The 19,836-nt window shown below is 41.6% G+C and overlaps 1 protein-coding gene across 1 annotated transcript in view; it reads left to right on the top strand.

The window, feature by feature from the left end:
* The window catches only part of Rprd2 (regulation of nuclear pre-mRNA domain containing 2), a 59,347-nt gene that overhangs the window by 1,328 nt on the left and 38,183 nt on the right, over positions 1-19,836 (top strand).

Genomic DNA, 19,836 nt, shown 5'->3' with positions numbered 1-19,836 from the left:
TTATTTTAGCATATAACACTTTCCCCATATATATTTTACCCACAACTTGCGGGGCTCTCCCCGCAACCCCGCTTTAATATAGAAAAGAGGTCTTCTAAAAATATGGATTGTTAAACTGGGCGTGGTGGCTCACGCCTTTCTGGAGGCTGAGGCAGGAGGATTGCCATAAGTTTGAGGTCAGCTTGGGCTACATTTTAAATTCCAAGCAGCCTTAATCCCAACTCCATACATATTTGAGTTTTAGTTGCCTTTCTATCCTTAGAACCTCTTGCCAGTCTACCCATTTACAGGTTTCTTACTGTGTGGCTGTCTTTGCTTCTGTAATATTTTTGAGTTTACTTGTTCGTGAACGGATGGATAAAACTTCAAAATTAAAGTCCCCAAACTTGAAACCTTTTGTATTTAAAGTTATTGATGGGACAGTTGTTCTCTGGTTCTTTGAAATGCAGTGCTGAGGAGGATGTTGAAGAAAAAAGACAGGCTTAGGTGTCTGTTTACTCTTATCAGATCTTTTCATTTATTTCTTGCCAGGAGAGAAAATTAGAATCTGCAATATCAAGTATGCTATCACCTTCAAAGACTAACATTAAGTATCTGCCACATGCCAGCCATTTCCCTAAACCTTAGAATATATTATAATCTACAGAATTGCAAATGAGGAGACTAGGGCTCAGAAATGTCACGTTGCTAAAGGTTACTCAGGAAAATGTTGTATTAGGATTTGACTCTGTCATTCCCTCTGAAACAGTGTTTGATGTATTTGGTATGTCATGGTAGTCAACAGTGCTGATGTGCTGAGAACATCTTCCACCCTGTTTTAAGTTAGGAAGCATTTTTACATTCCCTGCTGTTGGTCTTTGGTGTTTTAACTCGATGGTTACATTATTTTCGAGAATAAGTTGGTTCCTGTCTCTGCTTTGTGGGATCACAAGTGACAGTTAATACTTTTTTTTCCTAGTCAGCAATGGGACCAGAATTTTTCCTGCCCTGCTGCTGTTTTGTGTCTGAGCTTATTTCCTTTGTTGGAACTAAGAGTAGGAGGGCAATATTTTATCTAAAAAGTGCACTCTGCATAATTTAAATAAAGTTAAATGCACTTGGCTTTCTAAAACCTGCTGTCAATGTCATAGCAGAGTGGAATGTAGCTTTCTAAATAGCTAAGAATAATTGTGGACATTGGTATGTACGCGTGATGGGTATCTGCCTCACACCGCCTGAGTGGTGAAGAGGCGGACACAAGTAGTTGGTGTATTAGGCCTGCAGTTTTTTGTAGATCTCGACAGAGTTTTGTTGCTAAGTTTGCTTAGGCAAAATTGTGAGGTAGATACTGGGCATTCCCAATCTCTCTGCATTTTCCTGAAGCCATTTTTGCCTCTCCCTTTTCTTCTGACATGCAGTATTTAGTCATTTAGACCTCAGTTAAATTTAAGTGACTTTGCTGGATATTCAAGACCTGTTTTCTTTCTTCATTTTATGATGCATCTAACCCAGGGCCTCCCGAGTTCTGTGCAAACACTTCCACTGGACTCCTTATATATAGCTCAAGTCCTCAGAGGTGTTTTCATTGTATCCTAATCTTATGATGTGTAGTAACAGTGACAGACTTTATGCATTGTAAAGAAAAAAATTAATGCACAAGCATGCCTCCTGGATTCCATAGGCAGGTCCCATTGATTTGCTCTAGGCCTGTGTGTAACATTCATCATCTTCTGTCTGAGTTACCCAGCTGGTTTGGTATTCAACATAGAGCCCACATTGGTCTCCAGCCTGCAGCAGCATCCTCTCTCAGCCTCCCTGATACTGGTTTTGTAGCTGTTCACCACCATCCTTATTTTCTGATGTGATCTTCCTATGATATGAACAGATATTATGCCTCTGCTCTTTTTTTTTTTTTTTTTAAGACAGGGTTTCTCTGTGTAGTTCTGGCTGTCCTGAAACTTGCTGTGTAGACCAGGCTGGCCTCGAACTCAAAGAGATCAGCCTGTTTCTGCCTCTGGAGTGTTGGATTAAATGTGTGGGCTACCATGCCCACCAGTTCATGCCTCTACTTTCTAACCTTCCATTGACATACTGTTGCAGCAGAGTTAAGTTAAATTTTTTGTACTGTGGTCGCTCCAAGAGCCTGTATCACCTGTACTGCCTGCTTCTCAGGCTTCACCAGATCCTGCCACCTTCTCATGTGGATCTCATCTCACATATATCCTCCTCAGGAAGGCCTTTTCGAATTACCTTTAATTCTTATTATCTCTTTCCTTTTCCTCCTCCTCCTCCTCCTCCTCCTCCTCCTCCTCCTCCTCCTCCTCCTCCTCCGTTTTTTTGAGTCTCACTGCATATAGCCCTGGCTGGCCTGGGCTTTGCTGTGTCTACCAGGCTGACTTCCAATTCATTGTGATCCTCCTGCCTCTGCTTCCTGAGTGCTAGTATTAAAGGCATGCACCACACCTGGCAGGCATATCATTTTATTTTCTGCATGCTAAATTACTGCATTTACTTGTTATATCTTTATTGCCTGTTTTTCTCAAATGTCAGGGCTGTGTCTTGTTTGTCTCTATATTCCCAAGCACAGTAATAGATCAGTAAATATTTGCCAAAATAATATTGCAAAGTGGCTAATACAATACTTGCGCCTAGCCTAGTTGCACATGCCTGCAGTCCTGGCACTTGGGATTCTGAAGCAAGAGGATTACAAGTTTGAGGCCAACCTGAGCTACTCCCCCCTAAAACTCCAACCCCAAAAAACTTGAATTTTTTCTTAATTCCTATTTTTGAAAGTATTTGTAATTTAGTAAAACTGTAGGGTGGCTCTCTTGCTGGTTCAGGACGTGGCTCTTATGTGGACTTGAGGTGTAGTTTAATGAGGTTATCATTTCTATAGTTCATTTGTCTCTCCCAGTTTTAGTGTAAAACAAGAGTCGGTATAGAAAGGTAGAAGAGCCCAGACTTTAGAATTGAGCTAGGTTTGGATCTTAGCTCCTGTGCTTCATCCTGGCAGATGCACGTGCAGAGTACTTAAACCGTGGGCTCTGTCTCTTATCTACAGGGAGCATTGTACTCGGAATCTGTGGTTAGGGTTTAAGGAGATAATACATGTATCTTAGTATAGAATTAACCTACAGAAACATGAATTGTTTACTGTGAGACCCTGAGCATTCAGGAGAATTACAGGACAGCTTTGCTTGGAGTACAGAGGTGGGGTTACCCAGTAAGGGGGAGAGAATTGGATCAACCTCGTAGTGAATTAGAAGATATTCTGAACAACCAGTGGAACAAAAGTGAAACATTGTTTCCCAATACCTCTATTTTATCTTTTTTAAAAAATGATTTATTTTTATTTTTAATTCTACATCTGTGTCTGTCTGGAGGTATGTGAATTGGATCCCCTGGAGCTGGAGTTGTGAATAGCTGATGTGGGTACTGGGAACTGAACTCAGAGCCTCTGTAACACCGGTATGCACTCTTAGCCAGACCGTTTATCTTTTTTCTAGTCATTGAGTGGTTTGATATGTTTTAGGAAACAAAGTGAGAATTTAGATGAGTTCCTGCAGGAAAAGTAGAAGTCTAATTAACAGTTGTAAACCACAACATTTCTTAAGGCTTCCATTCAGCTATCAATTTTTTTTTTTTGTATTTATTTGTAAATACAGTGCATGTATGGTCAGAGGACACCTTGTGGGAGTCAGTTCTCTTCTGTCATGTGGGTTCAGGGATGGAACTCAGATCATCAGGCCTGGTGGCCAACTCCTTTCCCACTTGAGCAATTACCCTGGCCCTTTCTTTAGCTATTTTTAGTTACAATTACAAAAAATAGAAAGGCAACCAGGTATGGTGGCACTTCCTGTAATCACAGCATTCAGGAAGCAGAGCTAGGAGGATTAAGGCCAAGGGAGGACCTGTCTACAGAAGAAAGGAGAGGGAAAGGGTAAGGCTGCCTCTCTCTCGTCAGCCCAGTGGTCTCCTGTGTGATTTTTACATGTGCAGCTCTCCTCCTTTGTTGCTTGCTTTCTGACTGTGTAGCACAGACTAGCCTGGAATCACAGTTACTGCCTTTGATCTATGCAATGATTTCTCAGGTTTGATTTCAGATTCCGGAGTGGACCAGACCATGAAGCTGGCATGACTTTATTATAGTTGACTTTGATTAAGTCCTTACTATGTTCCATGCTTTGTCCTAAGAATCATTTTATACATACTAACTCAGAATAATATACTAATCCTCGGAATAATTCTTAAAAGTAGGTGTTAATATGAGACCCATTTTACTTTTGAGAAAACAGGAACAGAGGTTATGTAACTTGCCCCTGGTTACAGAGCTAATACTTATTTAAGCCAGAGTATAAACCAGGCATTTTCAGCCACTGTATATACTACATGGTCTTTCCTATACGTACAGTATTTCTATAATGCAGAAAACCCTTGATGACTTGCTTATCATTCAGGCCTAGGCCATGTAGATTAGCTAGAATGTTGAGATACTGTGTCTCATTTTAATCTTTTAGGGTGGTAGAGGTTGGTTTGTTTTGTTTTGGGGCTAGGGTTACATGCAGTTCAGGCTGGCCTTACACTCCTCATCCTCCTGCCTCCAGTGGTGGGATTATAGGTGTGTACTACCTTTAAACAACAAAACCCAGGGTTAAACTGTGCTGTCGGCTATCCTGGGACTTATGAAGACCAGGAGGCTAAACTTACTCAGAGATCCTCCTGCCTCAGCCTCCTGAGTGTTGGTATTAAAGGCATGCACCATGCCCTGAGAACCTAATTTTTTTGTTTTTAAATTGACATAAAATTGTACATAGTTATGTTCTGACTATATATATTTATATTGTATATAATGTTCAAACCAAGGTAAGTATTATCTCCTCAAACACATTTCTTTGTGGGGAATGTTGTATGTTTTCCCTGCGTGTGTGTGTGTGTGTGTGTGTGTGTGTGTGTGTGTGTGTGTGTGTGTACACGTGTGTGTACCCCATTTGAGGGCTTGGTGCCTGCAGAGCAGGAGCGTGATGACCCCTAGAACTGGACACAGGTGGTTGTGAGCCGCTGTGGGGTGCTGTCATCAGTCTGTTGTTGTTGTTGTTGTTGTTGTTGTTTGCTTTTTTGACTAGCGCAAACTAGCCTGGGATCACAGTTACTGTGTGGAGCTGTGCAATGATTTCTCAGTTCAAATTTCAGGTTCAAGTGGACTATAGGACCTTACAAAGGAACCCAGGTCCTCTGTAAGAGCATCAGTTGCTCTAACCACTAAGCATTCTTTCTAGTCCTGAGGATGTATCTATCTATCTATCTATATCTATTTTTTGAGACAGGGTTTCTTTGTGTAGATTTGTGCCTTTCCTGGAACTCACTCTGTAGACCAGCCTGGCTTCGAACTCACAGCGATTCTCCTGCCTCTGCCTCCTGAGTGCTGGGATTAAAGGCATGCGCCACTGCCGCCCGGCGGTTTTAATATTTTGTTTATTCTTTCCCCACTGTGGTAAAAATAATTATTTGATAATAAAAAAGGAAAAACAAGTTGAACATATTTAAACTGTGTAGTAAATAAGAATCTCTCTGAATGTGAGGTTCAAGTTCATTAAATAATAAAAGGAAGTTTTGGTCACATAAGTTTGAAGTGCATGCTGGTCAGTATACAGTTCAATCTGCTATCATATATATTTTGTGGGGTAACAGAGTCTTGAGATGCCAGAGGCATGTGATCTCCAGTACTACTGAGCTAACTCTTGCCTGCTAGCTTACCTTTGATTATACTTACCAAAGACATTTTGTGCAGGTCTGGTCTCTGAAATGTAGCTTGACATTTGCCTTAACTATTTACCTTCTTTGTAATCTATCCATTGTAGTAGACATTTAGGCTAGATTTGTAGAGTATAACAGCACATATACATACACAGTGTGAATAATACAGGTGAAGTAGATATTGAGTTACAAAGTACTTTCCCCCCCCTTTTTTTGAGACAAGGTTTCTTTGTGCAGTTTTTGATGCCTGTCCTGGATCTTGCTCTGTAGCCCAGGCTGGCCTCGAACTCACAGAGATCCGCCTGGCTCTGCCTCCTGAGTGCTGGGATTACTACCAAGTACTTTTGTGTTGGTGTTTTGAGATGGAGTGTTATCTCGGCTGTCATTGAACTCAGGATTCTCTTGCCTCAGTCTCCCAAGTAGTAGTGAGAGGAGTGACCAAAGCATCCAGCTCCAAGATTAATTCCATTACTCAGTCACTTCACTTACATCTGCTTACTCCAATGATTATTTTCAATACGTGTAAATTATTGATGACATTGTACAGGTTTGTTTGGTATAGTGTGATATATTTGTATTTTAATTTAATTATTTTTAAAATATTTTTTATGTGTTTGAGTATTTACCTACATGTATGCATGTATACCATATATGTGGATTCTGGGAACTAAACTTGGATTCTCTGGCAGAGCAGTTAGATTACTGAACCATCTCTCCAGACTGTTCTTTTCTTTTTTGATTTTCGAGACCATTTCTCTATGTAAAGCCCTGTCTGTCCTGGAACTAGCTCTCGCTAGTCTGGCCTTGAACTCACAGAGTTCTGCCTCCCAAGTGCTGGGATTAAAGGTGTACGCTCTTGTAGGCCGCAAGAAAATATTGTAGAGATTAAGCTGTATGAAAGCTATACCTTGAAATTTCTAGGTATAATTTCTAGCTTTAATATACAACTGAATTGCTATAATATATTCTTGTGGCCTGCAAGAGTATGCCACCACCATCTGGTTCAATTTTTATTTTTAATTGACAGATAATAATAATTGTACAAATTTATGGGTACAGTGACATTTCAGTATGTTCGTAATAGTAGGTAATGAATAAATAAGGGTAGTTGCTTATGTGATGATACCTCAGGCATTTCTTTGCGTTTGGAACATTGATAATCCTCTACAAGAGGCTGGAGAGTTGGCTCAGCAGTGCGAGCATTTGTTGCTCTATCATGAGAACAAAGTTTGGATCACAGGAACGGTAGTGGGCATCTCACAGACACCTACCACTCAGCCAAGGGGTCTGATGCCCTCTTCTGGCTTCTGTAGGTACCAGCACGCCCAATGCATGTCCGTTCACATAGACACAGCTATATAAACAATAAAAGTGAATCTGTAAAAAAGAACAGAAGAACTTACACGAGCTGTTTTGAAATATGGTGAGTTGTTGTCGAGCATCGTTAGTCACCATGCCGTGCCGTAGAACAGAAGATTGATTCCTCCCTCTCGCTGCACTCCTGTACCTGTTCACCGTCAGCAGATATTTACGGGACACCTGTTGTGCTGGGCACTGTCTGGGCACTGAGGGCATAGGCGGACAGAGTGGGCAGGGCATTTTCCTGTCAGACAACTTACTCTAGTGAGTCAAGACAGACAACAGACAAAGTGAATAAAGGGTTAATGAGGTCCGTTAGAAGGTGACAATGCTACAGAGCAGAAATAGGGAAAACAGGGTGTTAGGGGTTGGAGTGTCAGGTCAGTGGTAAGGAAACTGAGAAGGTAACAGTGCAGTAGAAAGGCAAGGCATGGGACAGTGTGGTCAGGAGATGGCTCAGTTGGTTAAGGTGCTTGCACACAAGTCTGACCACCTGAGTTCTGTCCCCAGGACCCACATGGTAGAAGAGGAGTACTGACTCCTATGGGCTGTCCTTATTACATGTACCATGGCACACATATGCCTACAAAATAAATAGATAATAAAAAAATGGTAAAAGCGAGATTGGAGAGATGGCTCAGTGGTTAAGAGCACCGACTGCTCTTCCAGAGGTCCTGAGTTCAATTCCCAGCAACCACATGGTGGCTCACAACCATCTGTAATGAGATCTGGTGTCCTCTTCTGGAGTGCAGGCATACATGCAGGTAGAACACTGTATACATAATAAATCAATCTTAAAAAAAAAAAAAAAAATCTGTTAAAAAATGTTAAAAGCCAAAAGAAAGAAAAACACTAACTTCCTGAGGCTAGAGTATGCCTTGTGAATTAAAAAAAACAATAAGAAAACATTTGTGGCTGGAAAACAGTTAAGATGGAGCTTTATTAGCCAATAGTGCAGAGTTTATGATGGGAGAGAAGGTACAGGGGCAATAAATAGATCAAAGATCTTCTTTATTTAAAAAAAATATGCCTGGTGGTGGTGGTGGTGGTGGTGGGGTGGTGGTGGTGGTTCACGCCTTTAATCCCAGCACTTGGGCGGCAGAGCCAGGCGGATCTCTGTGAGGCCAGCCTGGGCTACCAAGTGAGTTCCAGGAAAGGCGCAAAACTGCAGAGAAACCCTGTCTTGAAAAACCAAAACAAACAAATAAACAAAAACAAAACAAACAAGCAAAAATAACAACAAAAAGGTTTATTATTTATATATTGAGTATGAGTGTGTCTTAGTGTGCCTGTGAAAGAATGTACCCATGGAAGCCAAAGGAAAATATCGAATCCATCAGAGCTAGAGTTTTAGAAGGTTGTGAGCTAGCTACCTGACATGGGCGTTAGGATCTGAATTCAGGTCCTGGAAGAGCAGCAAGCAGTCTTAACCACTGAGCCACCTCTCCAATCCCTCCCTCATCAAGAGGTTTTTTTTGTTGTTGTTGTTGTTGTTGTTGTTAAAGGTTCCTCTGGCTGCTGCAGAAACAGGGACAGCAGTTAGTTAGCCGACCAGTGTGATCTGTTGCAGAATGTGAGTAGTGTAGGTCAGCTTGTGATGAGAGGTGATGGAAAGTGATCTTGTGTTTTCCAGGGAGATCCAACCAGACCTTTATTTGAATTGATATTGTATAGCCCAGGCTGGCCCTGAACTCACCATGTAGTCCAGGCTGGCCTCAAACTTACATCACTTTTCTTGTCTCAGCTTCCTGAAAGCTGAGTGAGTCACCACACCTGGCCAACAATATTTACTTATCACTTGTATCTTATTGGTATATATTCATTGTAAGTAGTGATGGCTTTCATAAAATCCCTTTCATACAAGTTATCACATACTTTTGGGTGGATTTTTGGATGGATTCAATGTGGGGCAACAAGACTAGTCTGAATGACTGATTTTTGCCTCAGTGACTACAAAGAATTAGTGACTACTGGCGAAGGCTGCAAGCGGAGCAGGTTTTGAAAGGTAGATCAGAAATTTAGTTTTGAATGTGTTAAGTTTTTAGGTGTTTGCTTTTTAAAATACCTTGAGATATAATTCACAGATGTAAAAGGCACTTATTTGAGGTTGTTTTAGTGTATTCAGTGCATTGTTTATATCACCGTAGGACCTAGGAAGTTGAGACATGAGGACTGTGCATTTGCAACCAGCCATGGCTACATACCAACAACCAAAAAACATGTTTAATGTATTCTAGCCATAATAATTAAGTGTCGTGCTTGGGCGGGGACTGGCTATGAACGTCAGTGGTGGGGTGCTCGTGCACTGAGATCCATTCTGAAGTACAGGAGAAAAAAATGTCTGTGTTTTTAAAACATTGCCAAGAAACATGGAAAAATACTCTCTGTATCTCCGTGAACTTACTAACACATTGGAATAAAAAAGAGGGGATGCAGACATTCAAAAGGAAGACAGCAGATAATGTGGCACTAACTTCAGGACTGAAGCTAGGAAACAGCTGCGCCTCAGTCACTACACCGGGCAAAATGACAGTGTAGCCCAGGCTGGCCTCGAACTCACAGATCTGCTGGGATTAAAGGCGTGAGCCACCGTGCCTGGCTTCCTGATTTATTCTTGGTGATGTGACTTCTTACCATTTACAAATTAATAAATAATAGCTTTATCCAAATTGCTTTTCCTCTTAGGCTTTTGTCAACTAGTCATTCTTCCCCAAGTGTTTATTATTTAACAGGAATACTTCTAAAAGTTCAGTGGGATATTTGGAATTATTGTAAAAATTTGACTATGGGACTGGGTGCTTAGTGGTTAAGAGCACTGACTGCTCTTGTAGAGGACCTGGGTTTAGCTCCCAGCACCCACATGGTGGCTCATCGATATCTGTAATTCAGTTCCTGGGGATCCCGAGCCCTGGCCTGGCCTCTGCAGACACTACACACACACGGTGCCCATGAACCTGCACAAGCACACACATAAACATAAAAAAAAAAAAAAAACTTAAAAACCCCACGAAAACAGTTTGACAGTGATAACTAAGTACACGTGAGGTTTAATTTGTAGAAGGACCTCAGATGGTAGTAAAAACAACCCAACAGCTACACAAAGTCAGCTAGCTGACTCGTCTAGTTGTCAGAAAAGAACAGTAGTTGGGGTTTTGTGTTATTACAGATTCCAGCACCCTCTCAGATTTTAACTGGAGAACAGGAGAAATACACGTACAGAAAGTAGTAGTAGAATCTGGTTACTCCCCTCAGAAAGACAGCTGTTCCTCTTTGCTTTGAAATGTAAAACTTTCAGGGTAAGATAAAGATACTTTTTTTTAATGCCTTATTCCTTTTTTAATGACTTATTTTCATCTCTTCCTTCCTTCCTTCCTTCCTTCATTCATTCATTCATTCATTCATTCATTCATTTTGAGACAGGCTGTCCTAGCACTTGCTCTGTAGACCAGACTGGCTTCAAACTCAGAGATCCGTCTCCCTCTGCCTCACGAGTGCTGTGATTAAAGGCGTGTGCCACCACCGCCTGGCGACTTTTTTTTTTATGTGCATTCATGTTTTGCCTGAATGTGTGTCTGTTGCATCCCCTAGAACTGGAGTTAAAGATAGTTGTGAGCTGCCATGTAGTGCTGGGTCCTTTGGAAGAGCGGCCAGTGCTCTTAGCCCCTGAGCCCTCTTGCTAGCCCATCATCCCTCAAATTTTTTTTTTTTTTTAATTTTATGTGTATGAGTGTTTTACCTGCATGTATGTCTGTTAAGCATGTCTGTCCCTGGAACCTGCGGAGGTTAGGAGAGGGTGTCAGATTCCCTGGAACTGTAGTTAGGGTGGTTGTGAACCATCATGTGGGTGCTGGGAACTGACCCTGGTTTCTTTGCAAGAACAAGTGGTTTTTTTTTTTTTTTTTTTTTTTTTTTCTCAAGACAGGGTTTCTCTGTGTAGCTTTGGAGCCTGTCCTGGAACTCTGCTCTGTAGACCAGGCTGGCCTCGAACTCACAAAGATCTTCCTGGCTCTGCCTCCCGAGTGCTAGGATTAAAGGCGTGCGCTGCTGCCGCCGCTGGACAAACAAGTGTTCTTAATCTCAAAGTCATCGCTTCAGCCAGCCCCCTAATTTTTTTTTTTTTGAGAACTTCATATATCATTCCCACCCTTTCTTCTTTTCCTTCCCTCTAAACTCCCCTCTCCAAATTCATGGTCTCTGATTGTTGCTGGTGTGTGTGTGTGTGTGTGTGTGTGTGTGTGTGTGTGTGTGTGTGTGTACACATGTATATTATATATACCTACTGACTTCAGTTACTGTTGTTCCTTTATACATGTCTGGAGCTGATCACTTGGAACTGGACATCCTATTTGGGAGTTTACCCATGGAGAAAACTAATTTTTCTTGTCTCAGTAGCCATAACCACCTGTAGCTCTTTATCTAGGGGTGGGGCCTTAGGGAAATGTTGCTGTCCAAGTTAGCATATCACCTGTGTTGTCGTTATGCTGATCTTGTTCAGGCAACCATTTTTTTGAGGTTTTATTGGTTTATATTTCCTGCCATTCCTAGGGAATACTATATAGCAATAGATGTCCTGCGCCTCTGGCTCTTAAAATCTTTCTACTCTCTTTCATGATATTCCTTGAACCTTAGGTGTAGGAATTGTGTGGTAGATGTGTTGGTTGGGCAACCTGTAGCCCCTTATTTTCTGTTTTTTGACCAGTTGTGGGTATCTGTTGCTGAAAGAAGCTTTATTGATGAAGGGTGAGAACTACACATATCAGACTGGGCCAGCACACAGCATGCTCACACTCACTGATTGATTGATTGATTGTGTTGCACATATGCGTGCACTCGTGCTATGGCGTTCATGTGGAGGATAATTTGCAGGATTTTGGCTCTCTCCTTCCACACGCAGGCAGGGTACAGGTGTTAGAACTCCAGTGGCATCTGTTGAGCCACCTTGCTTCCTCTTTATTTTTTATTTTTATGTCCTTATTTATTTTTGTGGCACTAGGAATTGAACACAAGACCTAGCAGTATGTAGGGCACACTATTGCTGCTTCCTTGTTCGTTTGATTTTGAGACGAGGAATTATGTATGTGACCCATGTTAGTCAAAACTGTTAGCGGTTCCCCTGCCTTGGCTTCCCTAGTGCTGTGATGACAGATGTGCACCACTGTATCCAGCTCCTCCACTAACTTGTGTGTGTGCGTGTTCATATGAATGGTGTATACTAGGTAGCCTTCATTCAGAGAGCATCCTTGGCGGTGTTCCACCTTTTTTTTTTTTAAAGATTTTTTTTTTAATTTTTGCATTTGAGTTCTTTGCCTCCATGTATATCTGTGTACTATGTGCATGACGTGCCCACAGAGGTCAGAAGGTGGCATCAGAACCTCTTCAACTGGAGTCACACGTGGTTGTGAACCACCATGTAGGTGCTGACAATCTTAACTCAGGTCCTCTGCAAGGGCAACAGTGCTCTTAACTGCTGAGGAACCGACCTTCCCCCAAGCCTTTAAAATTTTTTTTAACTTTCTTTTTTATTTTATGTGTGTTGGTGTTTTGCCATGGGTGTTGGGTCCCCTGGAACTGGAATTACGGTTATGAGCTGCCATGTGGGTGCTGGGAATCGAACCCTGGTCCTCTAGAAGAGCAGTCAGTGCTCTTAACCACTGATCCATCTCTTCAGCCCCACCTTTTTTTTTTTTTTTTTTTTTTGGTTTTTCGAGACAGGGTTTCTCTGTGTAGCTTTGCGCCTTTCCTGGAATTCACTTGGTAGCCCAGGCTGGCCTCGAACTCACAGAGATCCGCCTGCCTCTGCCTCCCGAGTGCTGGGATTAAAGGCATGCGCCGCCGCCGCCCGGCTTTTTTTTTTTTTTTAAAGACAGGATCCCTCACTGCCCTTGGCCTGGTGCTTGTTGCCTTGGCAGTGAGCCCTAGAGAGCTGAGCCGTCTCCCTCCACTGAAGTGCTTTAGAGACTGAACCATCTCCCAAATTTAGTTTTTCTTTTTCCTGATGTGTGAAATCTTTTTTTTTTTTTTTTTTCTTTTTGGTTTTTTGAGACAGGGTTTCTCTGTGTAGTTTTGGTGCCTGTCCTGGATCTCACTCTGTAGACCAGGCTGGCCTTGAACTCACAGAGATCCGCCTGCCTCTGCCTCCTGAGTGCTGGGATTAAAGGCATGCGCCACCACTGCCTGGCTAATGTGTGTGAAATCTTAAGGTGTTTTTTTTTTTTTTTTTTTTTTTTTTTTTTTTTTTTTTTTTTTTTTGCCAAAGAGCATAAAATGCTGCCATTGATAGAATTACTATTTTACAAACTATTAGAATTAGAAGCACATTATCTCAGAATAAAAATAAATCTTCAAACTATTAAGTTGAGTTATTTGAAATTTGTGCTTCAAGACAGAAGACAGTTTTTCTGTGTAGCTTTGGAACCTGTCCTAGAACTCACTCTGTAGACCAGACTGGCTTCACAGAGATCTGCCTGCCCCTGCTGGGATCAAAGATATGAGCCACCACCACGCGGCTTTTTTTTTTTAAAATATGTAATTTATTTTTATTTTATGTGCATTGGTGTTTTGCCTGCAAGTATGTCTGTGTGAGGGTGTCAGAAGCCCTGGAACTGGAGTTACAGATAGGTGTGAGCTGCCATGTGGTTGCTGGGAATTGAACCTGGGTCCTCTGGAAGAGCAGTCAGTGCTCCTAACTGCTGAGTCCTCTCTCCAGTCTTTCCTTGCTCTTCTTATCATATTACCTTGTCTTATTTTCTTAGTAGCCTTCTCATAAGATGCTAGTGTATTTACTTATATGTGCATATTTACTGAGACATGGCACCCTAACTCCTAGTTAAAAGGTAGTCCTCAGCAGAGGCATTCAGCACCCAGATGACATCATACAGCATAGAAAGGACTTGATTAATGGATTTTTAAGTCTGACCCCAGTTCTCACTTTGAGAATAACTACTATAGAGGTTATAAACAATTGTGTTTAGTTTATAGATAAGGGAGATATATACCCCGTATATTAATTAGCTAGTAGAGAACATGAGCTTTGAATTGTTATAGTCGGTAGTTAACTTAATTGTTTGTTTTTGTTTTTCAAGATAAGGTTTCTCTGTGTAGCCCTCGCTGTCCTGGAACTCATTCTGTAGACCAGGGTGGTCTTGAACTCAGATCCACCTGCCTCTGCTGGGATCAAACTCAGATTTGCCTGCCTTTCCCTTGGAATGCTGGAATCAAAGGCTTCATGTGCCACCACAGCTAAATGGAGAATTTAAATAATTTACATAAAATGCTTTGTAGACTATTTGATTAATGGTGTGAACCACCACTGCCCAGCTTTTTTTGTTTTAAGTTCTATCTGTTTTTATTTTATATTTCTGGGTGTTTTGTGTGTGCACAGTGTGGATACATTGTCATGGAGAGCATTGAATCTCCTGGAACTGGAGTCCTAGCCAGGCAATTCAGAGAAACCCTGTCTCAAAAAAAAAAAGAAACTTCTTGAACCTGGTTCCTTTGGAACCACTTCCCCAGCTCCCAGTAGTTAACTTCTTAATGCTTTTAAATGGGAATAACAGTAAAACTCACATTATAGTGAAATGGAGACCCCCATCCCCACCCCACCCCCACACACAGGGTTTTCTCTGTGTAGCCCTAGCTGTCCTGGAACTTGTACTGTAAACTAGGCTGGCCTTGAACTCAGAGATTTGCCTGCCTCTCTCTTGGAGTGCTGGAATCACAGGCTCTGTGTGCCACCACAACCCGGTAAATGAAGAATTTAAATAATTTACATAAAATGCTTTGTAGACTATTTGACATTTAGAAAGCTTGATACATGATAAAATACTACATTTTATTTTTTAAATGTATTAGTTTTTGTGTTTAGTTTCTTTTCCTTTATTCATTTATTGGGGTATAAATGATTGTGTGTGTGTGTGTGTGTGTGTGTGTGTGTGTGTGTGTGTGTGTGTGTAGGTCAGAAGTCGTGTTCTGGAAGTTGGTTTTCTCCTAGCATGTGAGTACTTGTACCCACTGAACCATCTTGCTAGTTCTTGGTTGTTGTTGTCACCCCTCCTTTTCTGGTTTTTGACAGTCTCACTGTATAGCTGGTCCAAAGTCACTTAAATCAACCTGCCTTTGTCTCCCAAGTGCTGAAATTAAAGAAGGTGTTATGTAGCCCAGACTAGCCTTGAATTTATGTAGTGGAGGACGACCTTGAACTTCTGAGCTTCCTTCATTTTCCTAGTTCTAGGTTTACTGGTAAAAACTGTCACACCAGTTTATTCATTTACTTTTTATTTTTTTGGCAGTATTGGGGGTTGGATCTAGGTCTTCATGTTTGCTAGGCAAGTACTCTGCCATTGAACTACAGCCCCAAGTCTCACACCTGGTTTGTAAATAATAAAAATAACTGTTCAAACCTGGTAGTAGGTAGCTAGAGCAGTTGAGAGTGCTTTCTGCTCTTGGAGAGGATCAGGTTTATTTCCCAGCACCCACATGTTCGCTCACAACCATCTGTAACTCCGGTGCTAGAGAGTTGCACAGGCAAACACACATATGCATAAACACAAACGAATAAATCTTTTTTTTTTCTGGTTTTTCGAAACAAGGTTTCTCTGTGTAGTAGCTCTAGCTTTCCTGGAACTCACTCTGTAGACCAGGCTGGCCTCAAACTCACAGAGATCTGCCTGCCTCTGTCTCCCAGAGCTGGGATTAAAGTCATGTACCACCACCACCTGGCTGAGTAAATCTTTAGAAAACATGATCTGCGCATGGCGCCACATGCTGTAATTCCACATATGTAGAATGTTTGAAACAAGGGTTTTAAGGTTAGCCTGGGCAAGTAAAAACCTGATAGAGGAAAGTGAAGAGCACCGGGGACTCATTTGTGGAGCACTCTCACACAATGTATTACAGAATCACCTAGGTTATGAATATCTAGAACTAGGGATGTGGCTCACAGGGAGACTGCTCAGCATGTGTCATACCTAGGCTCAATCTCTAGAGTTGCAGAAAATAAAATAATTTATTTCTATCATCTTACATTTCTTAGACTACAGTTTGTAGCACATGTGTGAACAAATAAATGTGCATAGAATATAGCAAAATAGTGACAGAATAGCATTGAAGATTCATGATCATACATTTCCCAAAATATGGTAATGTTGAGAATGCCATTTTTTAAATTAAAAAACATCTTTTGACCCTTATTTTATGTATATAGGTGTTTTGCCTACACGTGTGTCTGTGCATCATGTGTGAGCAGTGTTTATGGAGACCAAGAAAAGGTACCAGACCTCTAAGAACTGGAGTTACTGTGTGTGTGTGTGTGTGTGTGTGTGTGTGTGTGTGTGTGTGTGTAATCAAACATGGATCCTCTGGAAGAACGGCCAGTGCAGTTACTACAGCCCAAGAATGCCATTTTTTTTTAAAGATTTTTTTTTTTTTAAATGTATACAGTGTTCTTTCTGCATGTATGCCTGCAGGCCAGAAGAGAGTACCAGATCTCATTATTGATAGTTGTGAGCCACCATGTGATTGCTGGGAATTGAACTCAGGACCTCTGGAAGAGCAGCCAGTGTTCTTAGCCTGTGAGTCATCTCTCCAGTCCAAGAATGCTATTTTTAAAGTGAGATGCTAGCCAGGTGGTGGTGGCGTACACCTTTAATCCCAGTACTTTGGAGGCTGAGTAAAGTGGATCTCTGTGAGTTTGAGGCCGGCCTGGTCTACAGGGTGAGTTCCAGGACAGCCAGGACTGTTAAACAGAGAATGTTGTCTCAAAAAACAAGTTTAAAGTGAGGTGCTACCAAATTGCAATTAAACCTACTTTCACGCTGTGAAACTTTAATTACCATTGATAAATGTTTCTTGAACTTCCTCGAAGATTGGAGATTAGGATATTTGGCATTTTGTATACTTATTTGACCACGGACTCCCTCATGAGATAGGTAAGAACAGCCTCAGGCTCCTGATGCTTGTGTCTCACTTCCTAAGTGGATTCCAGGTATGTACCACCTGCCTGGTAAATCCACTTCTTCATGTGACTGTTGTTTCATAGCACATATGCTGGGAAACTTGGTTACATAAACATTTCTGAGAGACCTCTAATGGCAGAGCAGAAAGTAACTGTATCTGTTTGTAGGGCTTCAGAAATGGGGTGAAAGAAGGCATCTTATGAGCCTAAGTGTCAGAAGACCAGAGGGTACACACAGCACCAAATCAGCGAAAAGGTGTTGCTTAATGTGTGTGTGTGTGTGTGTGTGTGTGTGTGTGAGAGAGAGAGAGAGAGAGAGAGAGAGAGTCAGAGTCTTAATGTAGTAGCCAAGGCTATCCTTAAGCTCTTTGATTTTTGTCTTGAGAAAGGGTCTCACAAGGCAGCCTCCACTATCCTGGATCTCACTATGTAGGCCAGACTGGTCTTGAACTGATCTGCATCAGGGCTGAGATTACAGGTATATACTACCAAATCCCTGAAATTTTAAATGGATTTTACTGAAAACCTTTAGAATTCATAAAGCTGAAATTGATCTAGCAAGGCCCAGATATTTAATATATCATAAACGATCATATTCTTAGCCATCTAATAAAGACCTGAGTCTGTAAAAATGTAACAGTAAACATGGACTATCATATCGAAATCACTAGCTGCTGGGACAGGTGTGGTGGCTTAGCAGTTAAGAGCACTTGCTGCTCTCTAGAGGACCCAGCATCCACATGGCCTCAGAACTCTGTGTAACTTCAGTTCTGGGAATCTGACACCCTCTTCTGGCCTTGGGCACCTTGCACGCACATGTAACACAAACATACATACATGCATACATACATACACACACATACATACACACATACATACAGGTAAAACACACATACACATAAAATAAAAATAATTAAAAACAGAACTACACTGAAGATCAGTCCTTAGCTGCTGCAGGCTTTGCACCTGACTCTGGTCTTTGCCTGGAGCACCTTTGTAGTTACTATGTGTGTACTGTACTTGGCTGCACTGGACTTCAGTATCTCTTGTTACATTTCACCTTTCCAAGTTAGTGCTTCTCTCAGGTTCTCTCTTGTTTGGTCAGCACTTCAGAACTGCTGAGCTTTAAGTGGAGGCAGAAGAATTCAGGATCATTCCTGGCTTCATAGTGAGTTGGGCCAACCTATGCTATATGAGCCTGTGTCTCCAAAAAGAAAAGAAAAGAAGGCTGAATTTCCAATTTTCTCTTGACTAATTTAGGAAAAGTTGCCCTAATCATGAGGTAATCCTTTTTTCTCCTTAGGTCCATATTTTGTGAGATATGCCAGGGGTGCCGGAGTTAAACCCAGGGCATTGTAAAGCTGGGCAGACTCTCCCACTGAGACACATGCCAAGCACTCTTGACTTAGAGGTTGAAAAGGTGACCACAGTAGAGAGAAGTGAGTGGGCAGTTTCCCAGACTGGGTGAGATGTAGGTGTAGATGACATTAAAGTAAGGAAGAAGCTTGGTGTGGTGGCAGAGGCAGGTGGGGGTTCTGAGTTTGAGGCCAGCTAGGGCTACTTGGTGAAGCTCTATTAAAAAAAAAAAAATCAGGAAAGTAATGAAGCTTGGTGTGCCCTTGTAATTCCAGTACCAGGGGAGCCAAAGCAAGATCAGAGCCAGCCTAAGTTACATACCAAGTTACAGGGAGCCTGGGCTAGACAGTGGGTTAGTGGGAAAGATGTGAAGCTGTTCGGTGTTATACCAACGACATTTTTGTATTTCGTGAAGTCAAATGTACCCCTGGCCTATGTAGCTCAGCACTTGGGAATAGAGGCAGGAGGATCAGGAGTGGAAGGCTAGCCTTAATTCCATAGTTTAAGACCAGCCTGGGCTACATAGATCCTGTCTCAAATAAAAGGAGGAAAAAATACTGTGTTCTGTTATTTAAAGAGGATTACAAACTGCAGTATCTGAAACTGATATTAGTTTCTAAAAATAATAGTGAGTTCAAGGCCAGCCAGAGGTACATAGTGACATAAAGTGGAGGAAATGTTAGGAGACTGTTACATAATCTGACCAAGTTTGAATTAAAACAGAGGAGGAGAAACATCCTGGAAGTATTTAGAAAGTAGAACTTGATAAGCTTGAGAGTTGAATGTTGTGGATGTAATTTAGAGGAACACTTGGAACATAAGTTCTCTGTATCTCTGGTGGCTGGGAATTTGGGAAGAACAGATAATGAGAGCAGATTTGAACTAGATGGCACTGGCGTCTGTAGGGTGCCTGAAAAGAATTGTGTACTGTTAGTTCATACTTCACCAGTCATGTACTAGATGCTGAACTTGAAAGTTTACGTTTCCTGTCACATAATCTTGACAACTACTTTGGACAGAAAGAAACTGTTATTAGTATCCTGTTGGTATGAATGAGGAGACAGTGTTTGGAAGGGTCATACAGTTGGACGAGAGGGGCTACCTGGTCTTTGGCTTAAGAGATAAGGGAATTTTTTTTTTTAATTTATTTTATTTTCAAAAGATTTATTTTGAAAGACCCTAACCCTTCAGGCTTACACCCCCAAGCCCCAGGAAATGAGAAACTAAAAATCTAGTTCCAAGGGGCAAGCTGACTCAATCAGTATTCAACCACCCCTGTAACAATGTAAAAAGATTTCTGTTAAGAGATGTGCTCAACTGTGACTGGGATAGTTGCAGGTGTTCCAGGAAGGACCACTGTGACCTTTGTGTAAACTCCACTCCCGCCCTGATACCCCCCTTGAGGTTTTAGGAAGAATGTACATGTGGTCGTGACT

The sequence above is a fragment of the Peromyscus leucopus genome, chromosome 6 (assembly GCF_004664715.2).
Source record: "Peromyscus leucopus breed LL Stock chromosome 6, UCI_PerLeu_2.1, whole genome shotgun sequence".
Taxonomy (NCBI): Eukaryota; Metazoa; Chordata; class Mammalia; order Rodentia; family Cricetidae; genus Peromyscus; species Peromyscus leucopus.
This window is presented reverse-complemented; position numbering and strand designations above follow the sequence as displayed.